General features: G+C 48.0%; 1 protein-coding gene across 7 annotated transcripts in view; it reads left to right on the forward strand.

The window, feature by feature from the left end:
• The window catches only part of DAAM2 (dishevelled associated activator of morphogenesis 2), a 122,166-nt gene that overhangs the window by 43,656 nt on the left and 63,145 nt on the right, over positions 1–15,365 (forward strand). Inside the window, exon 1 of one of the 7 annotated variants that reach the window (XM_049092074.1) lies at positions 9,238–9,540. The exons of 5 other annotated variants lie outside the window; for them this stretch is intronic. The gene's annotated coding sequence lies outside the window, so the exon portion shown is untranslated. Of the gene's footprint in view, positions 1–9,237; positions 9,541–15,365 lie in introns of those variants that run through there. One more of the 7 variants, XM_049092075.1, reaches the window with a different exon arrangement.

Here is a 15,365-nt window from a genome sequence, read left to right on the forward strand (position 1 = left end):
CTCCCATCAGTTTGGGGCACTGCACCCCATTTTCTGAATGAGTAAACTGAGGCATGAGTTCCATAATCTGCCTAAGGTTTTAAGTTAGTAAAGTTTCATAGGAATTCCTCCTTTAATACAAAGGCCTACTATGTGCTAGGGGGTGAGACTAGGCCCTGAGGATATAGCAATGGACGATGAACAAAAATGTCTCAAGGAGAGAGATAATAAGAAAGCAGTAATTAATATCTCACATGCTAATCAGTCTGTGTGGAAAATGGGAGGGGGGTTATTTCTAATGGTGATGGAAAACCTTGAGAAAAGTGTGCAATTGTTGGTGCTTTGCCAGGGGCCAGGCTCTCCCTCGCCACCGTATATAGGCCCACTATTTAACCCTCACAGTAACCTTAGGAAGCACGTTGCTGTTATTCTTGTGTTCAGATGGGGCCACTGAGGCACAGGGAGGTATGGTAACTTGCCAGGGATGACAGCCGAAGAGAAGCAGTGCTGGGATCTGTGCTCAGGGAGCTTGACTCCCCAGCTCTGGCTTGTGACCACAGCCAGGTTGCTGGTGGGGGGGAGGAGCTCTGTAGCCCCTACCTCACAGGCCAGGCAGGTACAGAGTCTAGGCCAGAGGAGTGGACAGATGAGTTAGCAGCAAACCTGGGTGAAAGGGGGTGTGCCTGGGACTCAGATCTGAAACAAGTAGGGCTGTTTGCGCTTGCCTTCATCTTCCCACCCTCTGTGTCAATCTGAAAATAACTTATTTTGTTGATGATGACGATGATAGCAGTTAATATTTACCAAAGCCTTACTGAAATGGGAGGTAAAAATATATACAACTCCCCTGTGGAAGGAAAAACAATGATTCCCTGTAGTTGGTAACTTGCCATAAATATCTTAGCTCAATAAATAAAAGTGCTTTAGCCTGTTCTGATGTGAGACAATGGCCCACGGTCCAGTGAAATCCCAATTCAGACTCCCTGTGTGAGGGTTTCTCCCTGTGGGGACCTTGGGAGCCACCAGGGTCCCTGCTGATCTCCACCGATTTGTTCCATGTTCCTTCTGCTTCAGGAGTCCCTGTGCTGAGATCCACTGAAGGGGCCACTTCTGGTCTTGTCCCTGGGGCTTTGGAAGGGGGACCTGGCACCTGCTGCTGAAGCTTTGACTTCCTCAGGCCAAAGCTTCCTGGCTTTTCTGGGACCATCACCTGTCCCTGCAGGGCTTGAGTGTCCAGCTCTTCTCTGGATGTGAGGACTCGAGATGGGTGGGCCCGAGGACAGCCCCTGGTTCTTGCTAACCTTCATGTGGCAGCGCCATATTGCTCTGAGCCCTGCCAAAGGCAGGACTTGTCCAAGGGCCATGGTGTTTCCCTGTTCTGGGATTCTCTGAGTCACTGGGTCATTTCTAATGATGTCCCTGTCCCCAACCCCCTGGTGGGGAAGGGAGTAATGAAATCCTGGTCATTTACTTCATTTCCCTCCTAGTCCTAGAAAGGTCTCTTCTCAATTCCTGACTAGAGAAAACAGCATTACTTCTTGGCAGCCATTCCCTACTCTGTTGACTTGTATTCTGGGGGCTCACAGTGTTCTTTGCCTGGGGGAAATAAGGTCATGGCTTAGCTCTGATATTAGAAGAGTACAAGAGAAAGGAAAGAGAGGGGAAAAAAAAAAAGAAACACCTGGATTTCCCAGGGGCAAAATATATTAGGAAATATTTTAAATATTTTCCTTGTAAAATACTGTGTACCAGACATGCAGGATTATTCCTGAACTGTCAGTTACTCCTCATGGCTATGTTACAGGGTATGTCCCGTCATATTCTGTTTGTACAGATGAAAAAGGTGAGACTCAAAGAAGTGGACTTTCCTGAGGTCTTATGACTAGTTAGTGGCAGAGCCAAGTTTAGAAGCTAAAATTCTAGGGGCACCTGGGTGGCTCAGTCGGTTAAACGTCTGCCTCATCCCAGGTCATGATCCCGGGGTCCTGGGATGGAGCCCTGCACCAGGCTCCCTGCTCAGTGGGGAGTCTGCTTCTTCCTCTCCCTCTGCCTGCTGCTCCCCCTACTTGTGCTCTCTCTTTCTCTCTCTGTCAAATAAATAAAATATATATTTTTTTAAAAGTTAAAATTCTAAATTCTCAACCCAATCCTATCTGAGGTCTTTGCTGCTTCTCAGAAAGGAGTCTCAGGGCCAAAGTTCTTCAGGCAGCGCTCAGTAAAATAATGTATAATTGGTAAAATCCCCAGAGAAAGAGGGATTGGCTCCAGTCAACGTAAGCAGGCGTAAATATGAGGGCAGACCCCTCCTGTCAGAGGGGATCTCCATTCACAGTAGCAAGGACTGTTCGGGCTTCTGGTTCTCTCCTCTTCCTATGCATATGGAAACCTACATCTTTCTGTTCTCGTTCAGTCTTGACAGCAATGATTTTTGCTACCTGTTCGGATTACCATGCTTGACAAAAATGTGGGGTGACAGCCTCCTCCCCACTCTGCTTCCCGAGTTAAAGAGGCCTTTGACTAGCAGCTGAGTTCCTTCTTTGCACATCCTGGTACAGCTCTAACTCTCAGCCCTCCAGTCTGCTGAAGCTCTGCCCTTCTCAGGCTGCCGGGAGCTGTTTTCCAGCTATTGAGGACTGTAGTGCTATATTTGAAAACTCCGCTCTGGCCTTCATTTGCACTGGAGTTGAAAGGCCAAGGCGGGTATCTGGGCACCACCTAAAAATAGCCAGGGTGAAACAGCTTCATGCTCTATAAATTTAGCTTTTATTACATAAGTAGTTCTTGGTATTATAACGTTAACTTTAAATAAAAGGAGGGAGAAAATCCACTTACAATCATACTACTTGCACATGGATTCATGCCTCCTCCAGGAAGCCTCCCCTGGTATCCTTCTTGTCGACAACAGGGATGTATTAGGTGCTTCTTTCTACTCACATCACCATGTCTTGCTTGAGTGTCCTATATGGCATTATGACTCTCTATTTAAGTGCCTGGCTCTCCCACTAGTCTTGGATCTCAGGAATTAATCTTATTCTTTATTCTATGTCCAGTGTCTGGGACATGCAAGAAGGTCAATAAAGTTAAGATGCCAGCTAGAGGGGTGAGGGCAGTTACTGAAGAAGACAAGCCCTGACGCTCACACAAATTTCTAAAATCCACAGGATGGAAAGAACATGGAGCCATGAAGTGTGTTATCTGTGTCTGATATGGGTGTGTTGTCTTTGATGTGTTTTGTGTGTGCTAGAGAGAAAGGAGGAGGAGGAGGAGGAGGAAGATTTGGCACGTCCCACCAGTGGCTGGGAGATCTCTTCTCACATTAGAAGAGGATCAAAGAGCAAGAGCATGAACTTGTAGAGTATGACAAGGGGCCCTATTTTCTTCTTCTGACCATGTGAGCTCCAGATCTCGTGTTCTCTTCCTCAGCCCCACAGCAGGGAAGGGACTGTGCCTTCTTCACACTGGAATTCCTGCTGCCCAGCACGGTGCCTGGTCATGGAGTAGGTGCACAGTGAACACTTGTGCAGTGGATGGAAGGAATGGGTGGATGCATGGAAGGAGAAACTTTTGCAATCATGTAACATTCAGGGAGATGAGTACTGAGTCTAGTTCTGAAAGAGGGAAGGGACATGAGTTGGCGGAGATGGCACAGGGGGCTTCATGGTTGAGGGGAGGCAAGCCATTGGGGTCCCCTGTTGGTCTGGATACTTCTAACCAGATGCTGACTCAGAACAGCCATCTTTTGGGGGAGAGGAGGACTGGGGAAGTCCTGTGGGAAGGAAGGACTGTGGGAAGTCCTACAATGACACAGGCCTAGAGAGAGCATTTCCCCCCTTTGATTTTGCTTCTTGTCCTCCAGCACAAGAATTGGACACATTGCTAAGATTCCTTGAGTCCCTAGGGCAGGGGTGGGGGTGTTATGGGGGGGCAGTTCTAACAAATAAGCCTGGACTGAGGCATGTGGAGTATGGCCCAGAAAGATGGGGGTGGGAGGTAGAGTAAATTGTGAGCTTGGAAAGAAGGAAGTTCTATTTTGGGTGTCTTTGAGTCCCAGCCCCTCTCACAGCCAGATCTGAAGCAGACCCCCAGCCTCTGCCACTTCTGTGCACTGGCTTACGCTCTTTTTCTGGCTTCTCTCCCTGTATCCTTTAAGACTTGGCTCATTCTCTCCTTGGTTTTCTGCCTCTTGATATTCTCGCCTGCATCCAAAACCTCCACCCAGTCTTTTCAAAGGAGCCATCTCTAAATAACAATATCTACAAATAATAATTAATATCTACAATTTATCCCCATTCCCACTATGTGCCATGCACCCCCCTTAGGAGCTTTGGGTATCCCCTTGTCAGTTCATAAAAAACACATAAGGTCATTACTGCTGCAATGTCTGTTTGACAGATGAAGAAACTGAGCCTCAGAGGGGTTGAGTGAGTCAGGCAAGGTCATCCTGCTAGGTGGTGGCAAAGCCATGGCTGGAGACCCAGTTGGCCTGTGTCTTCTCTTCCCACAGCTGCGTAGCCCTCCCTCTGAATCAGACACTCTGGGGGTGGGGCTCACTGAGCTGCATTTTAACAAGCCCCCCAGGAGATTCTAGAACTGCTGCTTTCACTGGTCTGGCTCCAAATTGGCTGAAAACCCCCAAGTCCACTGATATTTGGAGAAAGCTGATCCATTTGTTGCCATTACCCATCCTTACAGTTCTGTCTGCTGGGCATAGGCGAGATGTTCCTGAAGACTTGTTTCCCTGGTTGTGACAGAGGAATGATCTGACACTTAGAGAGGACATCCCCAGCTTCTCATTTCCAGAAGAGGGTCTCCCCAGGGTAGTTATGCAATCCTGATGGCACCTTAGCATCCTGGGAACTTTTATAAAACATCAGTGCCCTGGGTCCCTCCCCAGACCAGGTCAGCTTCTCTAGGGATGGGGGTGAGGGCATGAGAGGCTCTAATGTGCCTGGGGGGGAAGGCGGGGGACAGCCCTGGCTGTCCTCTCTCAGACCTCATCCTCTCCATCACTTCCTCAAGGGAAGAGGCGAGGCATCTCTAACCAGTGACTCTAGAAGTTATGAGCTGGGCCTGCCAATACTTCCTCCCTTTTCTGGGATCTGCCACCTACAGGGTGGGTGCATATGGCCAGTTCTGGGAGATGAGATTAGGAGCCCACTCCTATGGGCGGTCCATGGTCACCCTTCTAGGCCAGTGACTGGACCTGTGAGCTGGCCCCACTGGGTGGGATGTTGGGTAGTCCATTTGGCCAGAGATATAAAGCCATATACTTGAACAGCTTTTTCAGAGTGTGGCTGACATTGTGATACTGTGACCTCCATCTGTCAGCTTCATGCATCAGTTTCTCAAATGGTTGTGAGCTCAAGCAAGGCGAGGCAGATTTTACCCAACCACCATGTATTTGACAGAGTACTGAATTCAATGAACTGGAATGAACAAGCCAGCTGGTTAGTTAGTGGTCAGTAAACATTTGTTTCATCTGAATCAAAGCCAGGCCCCCTATGAACACCACTACACCTTCTTGGGACTGATCTCCCAGCCTCAAACCACCTCCACCACCAAGCACTCTCATGCCTGATAGTTAACTTTTTAAACCCCACTTCACTCAAACTTATCAGTGCCACTGACTTTCAGTAGGGACTTGCCAAGGGTCTATCAGTAGCTGAGAGAAAAGCAAACAATTTAGAATTGGCTCCACTTTTTTTTTTTTTTTAATAAGTTCTCACCTAATGGGATGCTGCTATTCTAGGGACATTATGAGATCCCCAAGCTAAATGAAAACAAAAAGGCAGGTGAACTCTGGCTTTAGGGAATGCCCTGGGACAGTTGGCTGAGTGGGAGAGACCTCTTTCGACCCAGATGTAGTCCAGTGTTTTTCAAATTAGAATCGCCAGGGGAGAGAGTTACAAATGCCAGAGCCCATAGGGTCCATACAGCAGTTCCAGTTTTCCCTTGGGACTGAGAGGTCCCCTTTGATGTGGGACTTTCATTATTAAAACCAGGACAATCTACGGTAAACTGGAATGGGCTGCTTACCCTTGTGGCTGCCCAACGCACACCCAGAGATTCCGTTTTAGTTGGTTCTTGTGATCCAGCCGTTGATATTTTCCAATATGCCTTGTGATTCTACTATGCAGTGAATTGTGAGGCAACCCTGGAGGATTTGATTACAACTTGGAAAAGAAGGGGTGATTGTAAAGAAGGTTGGTATAGATATTGGTGTAAGAGGAGGTAAGAGCACCTAGAGTGAATCAAACTACTTGCATCCTCAGTTACATGGGGAGCTTGTTAGAATGCAGATTCCTGGGTCCTTGCTGACTCAAACTCTGGGAGAAGGGCCCTGGAACCTGCATCTTTGCTGGTCCCTTAGGGTGTCCTGTCATGGAGATCTGCTGAGGGTGGGCAATCCAAGAGCTAAATCGAGGAAAGAGAGCTGAGAACCTGGATGTGCTCCTAGCTTGTAGCTTGTTGGTGGTTTTGGCCTGAGGCCAAGAAGAAGGTAAATGGGCACAGGTGGAGGCTCAGCCTCAGCCTGGGCTGGGAATCAGCCAAACCGGTAAGAAAGGGTTGATGCCTTGAAGAACTGGTTCCAAGCTTAGAGCATGCACCAGCTTACCAAGTGAGCCCAAGGCGAGGTCAGTGCTGCGGCCAGCCAGATGTGCAGGACTTTGATGCCCCCACCCCGACCCCAACTCTATGACCACATGGCCACACTCTGCATGTCTGAGTGTGGCCTGAGTGTCCACATACCAGAGCAAAGGTATCATACAGGAAGCATTTCTAGGTAGACTCAACTGGGCATCAAGACTAATCGGGTAACGTATAAAGTAGAGAAGAGAACAGCATGTGTGCATGTTTGCTGTGGGGAAGAACAGAGGCTCTGGATAAACTGTCAAAACCTGCCTCTGATCTTGGCTCAGTGGATTATGTGACTTGGGCAGGTCCTTTGACTTATCAGAGACCACACTTTCCCATCGCCACCCTCCTCCCTCCTCTATTGCCTTGTCTGTAAAATTACGATGCAAATATCCACTGCTAAGGATTTGTTGTGATAACTGAGATAATATGTATAAAATGCTGGCACACAGCAGTATTCCAGACAAAGGAAGAGTTAATGATGATTCTGTAGTTTTGAACCTCAGGACTGTGGGATCCTTTATACCAGCGGTGGTCTGAAGGGATTTTGGAATCCATTGAGAGAAAATTGGTGGGATTGTGTGAGCACATCTGAACAGAGATGTGGATAGCTGGACATATGGAAGTAGACACTGGAGACAGGTGGATTTTGGGGTGACCATCACTGAATTAGTCTGAAATAAGGACATGGAAGGTTTGTTTGGAGGAAGACAAGGTTAAGAGAGAAGGATGGAGGTCCGAGGTACGATCCTTGGCAAGGCCCAGCACATCTGCTGTGTGCCAGGCTCTGTGCAGGCTCCTGGTAAACTGTGTGGCACTGTCCCTGACCTCAAGAAGATCACAGCCCAGTGACAGTGGCTCTGACTTGGGAAACAATAGCAGCTCCGTGTGATGTTTGATGGTGGGAGAGATGCAGGGTGCCAAGGAGGGGTTCTTAACCCACACCTGTGGGGAAGGGAGTGTGGCTTGCCCTGTGAGTGGCCAGGAGCCTGCAGAGGGCCTGAGAGAAGCTGCTTCAGACAGGGAGAAGCAGCTGGCTGAAATCAGAGGCATAGAGAGTGTAGAGCGTTGGGCCAAGAATCAGCATCTCAGTGTTCTGAAACATCATAAGGAGGGAGACCTGGAGGAGGGGTGACTGGATGGAAGGAAGAAATACCCAGAAGTGCAGTTCTAGGGGTAGGTGGGTCATGGGCCTCCATTACTGGGCACTGGTAGGGCAGCTGAGGTGCCCTGATGGTCATTAAAGCCCCTTTGGTGGAGAGAATCAAGGCAGAGCTTGCAAGGATGTCAGGGTCGAAGAAAGCTAGCTTAGAAATGGGAGAGTCCACACAAAGACTGCTCCCTGGGCTCGTGGCTGTTGGGAGGGCTGGCCTGGCTTCTGTAGCCTGAGGTCCTGGAGCCTGGGTCTCCATTCCCCTGGAGTCCCATTCCTCAAAACGTGGAGAGGAACAATATCTTTACACCTTTTATGCGAGATGCCTTTCACTTGCAGGAAGGAGGGGGAAAAGAGACACAAACAGGAATGAAAATGTCCTGAGTTTTGTCTGGGAATACCAAGATGTGATTTAGCCATGCAGGTTTATAAAGGAGCATGCCTCTGCCCCTTACCGAATGTCACTTGAGACACCTCTTGAGGGTGTCTGACCAAGGTCTGGATGCCTTTGACCTCCAGTGGACTCTGGAAGAGAAAAGATTAAAGCATCTGAGTTTATGGGGTTTGCTATGAAGATTTACTTTTGGGGAATTAATAACTTTCTCTCTTTTTTCTACCTCACTTCCACCCACTTTCATTCGATGTCTTTCAATCCGGAAGCGGACCTGTGGCATACATGGCGCTGTGCCAAGAACCATTCCTATGGGGCGCAGAGGCTAGATAAAGGAAAAAGTTCATTGGTGTAAAAAAAAAAAAATTCAAGTTAGCACAAGAAATCAAATAACATAGGGTGCTGCAAAGTGGTATATGATGAAGTGTCCTATAAACAGAGCAGACTAAGAGTGCTCAGAATGTATTCTAGAGAATTCAAGTAAATTAGGATGATCAGGAAGGCTGCCCATTGAAGGTAGGATTTGAGAGGGAATGGAGAACGGAGAGGAAGCAGAGGTGGGCATGGGGACCATGGCACGGGGGAAGTACTGTGAGCTCAAATGTAGCATGAGCTCAGTCAGTTTTTACTCTATGTCAAAGCTATCACAGTCTCTTGCATCTAGCATCTGTCCCATTGCAGAAGGCCATACAGTCTCTGTGCGTGTGTAATGTAATATCACACTGATATGTCTAACGATAGGGTCAAGAATTCAGGAAATACTGCAATTTATTTAAATCCATCCACTCTTATCAAGATCTGCTGCGCGTGCTGAAAGAGCCCCATGGGGGGAATTGGGGATACGAGCGGAAATGTCCATGCTCTCTGGGAATTTCAATCCCGTGAGCAATGGGACATGCAGGGAGGAGAAGGACAGCATGGTTGGAAATGAGGGGACGCGGTGGAGTGGAGAGGTGAGGTGGGATACAGAGGAGAGACGGGGCGAGAGGCAGTCTAGCAGTTACTGAGCTGCCCATCAAGGCCGTTTGGGCAGGAAGCCACTCCAATTAAAGTAACTTGTCTCTGTTCCGTCCTGACCATTCAGGGACTGTGGGTAACATTTTTGGAAACACAGGGCGTGGCTGGCTGGGCTGCTCTTCCTGGGAAAGACTCCCTGAGCTGGCTGCCAGAGAAGATGGGCAGGGCCAGCTGCATGATTTGCGGGGCCCAGTGCAAAATGGACATGCGAGACTCCTTGTTAAGAATTATTAAAGATTCAGGACGACAGCAGGAGAACCTTATGGCAAACATGGGGCCCTTCTGAGAGTACCCAGCTCACATGCCCAAGGGGCTGGCCCAGAGGAGGGAACGGCCAGGACCTTTCTGTGACTCAGTGTGTGTGGTAAGATGATGGGCCGGGTTGCTGTCTGCGGCCGGGGGACAGGGTTTCTCTGTACGAGTCGTCCGGGTTGTCCCCTGAGAGTTGGCATGGGGTGATGGGGAAGGACTGGGGCACCATAGGAGGCCTCCATGACTGTGGGGGCACCTATTGTTTACAGGATGCTGCCATTTACACCCTGCTATCTCTGTGCCATATGAAGGCTATGTTGGAGTTTGGGAATCGACCAAACTGAGACTCACATTTTTTATGAACTTTACTAGCTTGGGCCAGTTGCTTACCTTCTCTAAGCCTTCATTTCTCTGTAAGTAAAAACGCAGATCATAATATCATCTTTGCAGGATAATTAAGTAAAAATAAATGTGCAAGTTTGAGCTTAACCTAGTTGTTTTTTTTTTAAAGATTGTATTTATTTATTCACAAGAGACAGAGAGAGAGAGAGAGAGAGAGAGAGAGAGAGAGGCAGAGACACAGGCAGAGGGAGAAGCAGGCCCCATGCCGGGAGCCTGACATGGGACTTGATCCTGGGTCTCCAGGATCACGCCCTGGGCTGAAGGTGGTGCTAAACCACTGAGCCACCCAGGCTGCCCCTTAACCTAGTTTCTTTTTTTTTAAATAATAAATTTATTTTTTATTGGTGTTCAATTTACCAACATACAGAATAACACCCAGTGCTCATCCCGTCAACTGCCCCCCTCAGTGCCCGTCACCCATTCACCCCCACCCCCTGCCCTCCTCCCCTCCCATCACCCCTAGTTCGTTTCCCTTAACCTAGTTTTTAGTGAATGTTAGTACCCTTCTTTCTAGAAACATATTGGATATCGTGGAAAAGTGTGGTGTGTGGAATAGCTTAGGGATACATTTCAAATAGCAGAGGCAGAGGGACTGGATGCCCTATTATAATATATCCCCAGAGGAAACCCAGTTACGTCTGCTAGACACACATACACAGATGAATGCACATACATATGTACATATGTACATGTGTATACACACACCTGGGGCTGAATTGGAAGCCCTCCTATGGTGCCCTGGTCCTTCCCCACTGGGTTGGAATGAGATGGTGTGTTATAGGAAAGAGCCCCAGTTTGGGTGTCATCCTCTCTTTGAACCACAGTGTCCTCCTCAGTCAAAAGTCCTGACCTCACTGGGTTGTCTTGAGGTTAAATGAGATGATGAATGTGAATGTCCAGTCTCTGGTCCCTGGCAGGTGTGAGCATCTTTTGAATGGGTCTCTCCTCCCAGGCCATGGTGTGGTGCATGGGGAACTAAAGACAAGATCTCTCATTCCCCATAGTGATACTTCCTGGCTATCATGTTTGAGTAGCTCCTTATAAACTAAGGGGGCTGATTTTCCGTGTATTGCTATTTCCTCTGCCTCTGTACTGGGTCTTCTCTCTGCTGAAACTTAAAAGTCAGTAGAATAACATGTATTTATTTCCTGGAGATAAACGCATATACACACACACACCACAAATGCACTATACACAAATAGAAACATACCATACCTATCACACATAACCATCCCACACAGCCACCTCTGCATCACAGAGTCAAACCCTCTCCCATACTCAAACGCATGAACTTCTTCTCTCCTTTTCTTCTTTGGTCAGTTCTGGGCTTGTGTAGAGTACAAGGGTTAGGTATCTCCATCTTCCTACCTTCCTCAATCCAAGGCATCCCTCCCAATGCCTTGTCCTGAAAATTCCATTTCATGGCCACTGTTCTCAATCCCCCTCATCATCTCTTCTGCTTCAGACAAACTCCAGGGCTGTAGCCTAGGGTTCGAATGCCCTATTTTAACCCACCCAGAGACCCTGGACTGCTGTCAACTCAGACCTACCCCCAGAGACTTCCAGATGGAACCAGCTGTGTGTCTGTTGGCATTTCACTGAGCTTCTGACTCCCTCCTCACTCTGCTCCTGAAAGCCCTGCAGTTTCTCCTGCTTTCATGGGCAGAGTGCTGAATCTTAGCCACCACTGTGAGGAGCCTGGGGGCTTGGAGACGAGAAGGGAACAGAACTAGAAGGCCTGTGATGTGCCCAGTGCTGTGCTGGCCTCATGACATGTGCTCCTCCATTTGGTGCTCACAGTGGCCCTAAAGGTGGGCTTTGTCATCCATGTGCCCCCAGGGAAATGAGGCTTTTAGGGACCAAGGAACTTAACCACAGGTCTGTAGATTGCTGGTGGGTGATTCATTGCCTCACTAGCTCTCCTGGTATAGGCATGGAGAGTTGCTTTACTTGTGTGGTCTGGCTGAGATAGAGATGGTGGTAGGAGAGCAATCTATTTTCAGTCCCCAAAATCCTCCCGAGAAGGACGAGCCCTGGGCCCCAGGTTATCCTACCCTGAGATAACCCCAGAAATCTTACGTGTGGCCATCTTTTAACAGCCATAGAAAAAAATCTCACCCATTCCCAGGGCTGATTTTAGCTTTATTTTATATATGTATCCTTAACGTGCTGAAATACACCCAATGTAGAATTTGCTGTCTTAACTATATTAACCACAGCCTTAAGGCAAGTATATACTCTTTACAGTGTACCACCACCTTGCCTCCTGGAAGGTGAGACCAGATCAGCTGAGGTTTGGGCCTGGGGCGGGAGATTTCTTATTCCTATCCCCCACCTCTCAGGTTTTTCCTAGAATCTTTACAGTAGCATATGATATTAGTAGCCTTCTAGAGGGTAACCAGCTGTAGTGGCCAGAGCCTTGGGTGGTTTGACAGTGTGAGGTGATAAATGGACCTGTTTTGTTTTTCATAACTTTCTAGAGGTATAATTGACATACAGTAAGCTTATATAAAGTACATAATTTGATGTTTTAACCTATGTATACACCTCTGAAACCTCTACCATGATCAAGATTATGAACATGTTTGTCATCCCCCAAAGTTCCCTTATACCCTTTTAAAATCCACCCCCTCCCTGCCAAACCCCACTGCCTCCATAGGCAACCACCCAGTCACCATGGATTAGTTTACATTCTCTCAAGCTTTAGATAAACAGAATTGTACAATATAAATCCTCTTTTTCCTCTGGCTTTCTTTTTTTTTTTTTTTTTTACTTCGCATAATTATATTGAGCTCTATCCGCATGTAGTGTGTATCAATAATTTGTTCCTTTTTAATGCCGCATAGAATTCTATTCTATGGATAAGTATACAATTTGTTATGGATTCACCTGTTGAGGGGCACTTGGGCACCTGCAGTTTGGAACCTTATTATAGATAAAGCTGCTGTGAACATTCATGAATAAGGCTTTATATAGGCATATGCTTTTGTTTCTCTTGGGTGAATACCAAGGATTGGAACAACCAGATCATATGGAGGTGGATGTTTAACTTTTTAAGAAATGGCCACACTTTTTAACAATAGCTATAGCGTCATTTTATGTTCCCACCAGCCGTGCAAGAGAGTTCTGGTTCTCCCAAGTCCTCATTGGCATGTAGAATGTAGATCTGATTTCAAGGCTTGGTTGGTATGGAATTTGTGAGTCCCACCAAATGGCCAAGCCTAACAACGAAAGCAAGTGGCTCTCCATTTCAACTGGGGACTCGTAGAGATGCCGAACCAAGGGTTGTAGAATCAGGTGCTCCTGGAGACATTAGTCAAAAACTGTTTGCAGGATGCCAAGAAGGGGAAGAAATATGGGATCAGCATTGGTCCCAGCATGAGACAATGGGAGATGGACCAGGTCTGGAGTGTGGTGTTTGGGAATGAAACATATGTACCCGAGGCATTTTGGAAAAGTGGTGGCAGGTATCATTAACAGGATAGGACATTAGGGATGGAAGAGAAGAACAGTGGAAGGAGACTATGAGCTTGGGAGACCTAGCTCTGTGAGGGGAGGAGCTGCGTCTGGTTAGTTGCTCCTGCATCCCCAACACCAAGAGCAGCGACGGGCATGGAGGGAGTGCCAACAAGAGTGGTGGTTGAATGAATGAGCGAATGAGTGAATGATGAACTATCGGGAGCTCAGAGCATAGGATCCGGTTCAACCAGCATTGTTTAGCGCTTCATGTAGTCTGTGGCGCAGAGCCTAGTGTCAGGAGTGGAAGCAGCCCGGGAGAGCATGTAGTTTGCCCTGCTCATTTACTGACAGGGCTCAAAGAAATTATGCTTTCTTGTCCTAGGTAGTCTGCGAGGGCAGAGACGGGACTCAATTCTCAGCCTCTTCATTTGTAGTCTAGGGTTTATCTTCTTTTAAAAATAACATCCCTTTTTTTTCTGTTGAAAATGATAAATGCTCATTATAGGACATTTGGAAAAATCCAGAAAAGTGAAAAAATAACCAACCCCAAACTCCAGCAACTCAAGTATAATCACTTCAGGCTGCCGTGTGTGTGGGTGTGTGCATGTGCGTGTGTGCACGTGTGCGTGTGTGTTTGGATATGTCTCTATGTCCATCTGTCTAGCTAATCAATCCCTTACTTTTTAGTAGTTTGGATGTTTTCAGCCTTTTATTGTATTATGAACCCTGGGATGGACATCTGGTCCTGATTCTTGGATGGCACCCTGATTATTCCCAGTACTTCTTCTACTATAGGATGTCCCCACTAGGCCATTAGTATGAACAGAGTAGAGTGCTCTGGGTGGAATAGAAGCCCCATTGGACTGGAGTTCCACAAACATTCCTCATACTCAAACATTTGTACTTCTAGCCATGTCAATGCTTTATTATGTTTATTTGTTTGATTCTCTCCTTCCCCCGCCAAACCAAGCTCTTGTTTACCGTGGTATTTTTCCAGCCCTTAGCATGGTACTTTGGTGTACAGCAGCACATATTTATTAGAATGCATGAAGGGACAGATGAAATTGTATAAACAAGAGTGAGGGACAGGTGAGGGGTCACCTGGGTCTACATTTTCAATAACATTTGCCTTCTAGGGGTCAGCTCAGTTCCTATTCTCCCCCTCCCCCTGGTTCCTACCCTGGAGAGATGGAATGTGCCTGTGCTCCAGGATTTATGTCCAGCGAAGCCCTGAGGCACACGCAGGGCCTTTCCTGGTGTGAATGCAGAAGGCCTAGCAGGATGGCAAGGAGGGCACCACGTCTGAAGAAGACTCAGCTCGGGGCCCAGAGTATGACCATGCGCACAGCCTAGCTGGGGTCCCAGGGCTGGCTGGCCCTGGCAACACCTCCGGGTTCTGCTTTTGTGAGTGACCGAATGCTTTTGTGCTGGGACCCCAGGAAAAGAAGATCGGAAGGAGTGGTCAGTCGGGAGATCGTCCCAGCCGTGGGCAGTCTTGAATGGCGTGGGTTCTCAGCATGCTGGGATGCTCTGGTGCAGGAGCTACGCAGGAAGAAGCCATAGGCTGTCTTCCCCTGCACTCTTTCAGTAAGGACAGCACCATCTGTGTGATCGGGAGGAGGGGCTTGGCTTCCCGGAAGCGGGAAGGGGGGAGGCGACCAGTGTCACGTGTAGGGTGGTTTCCCTTTGGCTGGGTGCCCCAGACCTCTGGCTCTAATGGGTAGCAGAGACTTGGTGTTGAAATTCCTTCTTCTCTTTTACTTCACAGCTGTTGCCCAAAGAGCTCCCCACCACTCCCACTCCATCTCAGCCCATGTTCTTGTTTTCTGTGCCCAGTACATGTCTTGCCAAAACCCCCTCATCAGCTCACACACATGCTGGTGTGCACACCCCTCCGTGACATCCTCAGCATCCATCCCTCCCCCTCCCCCCATTTTCAGCAGTCCCAGGCTTCATTAACTCTTACTCTGACAGAGCTGTTGCCTAGATCTTCCTTCTTCTGTCCCTCTTGCCTGCAATTCCCTCCATCAGGGCCATCAGAAATTGCCTATTTGCATCCCAGCCCTGATCTGAATT

This window comes from Canis lupus, chromosome 12 (genome assembly GCF_003254725.2).
Source record: "Canis lupus dingo isolate Sandy chromosome 12, ASM325472v2, whole genome shotgun sequence".
NCBI lineage: Eukaryota > Metazoa > Chordata > Mammalia > Carnivora > Canidae > Canis > Canis lupus.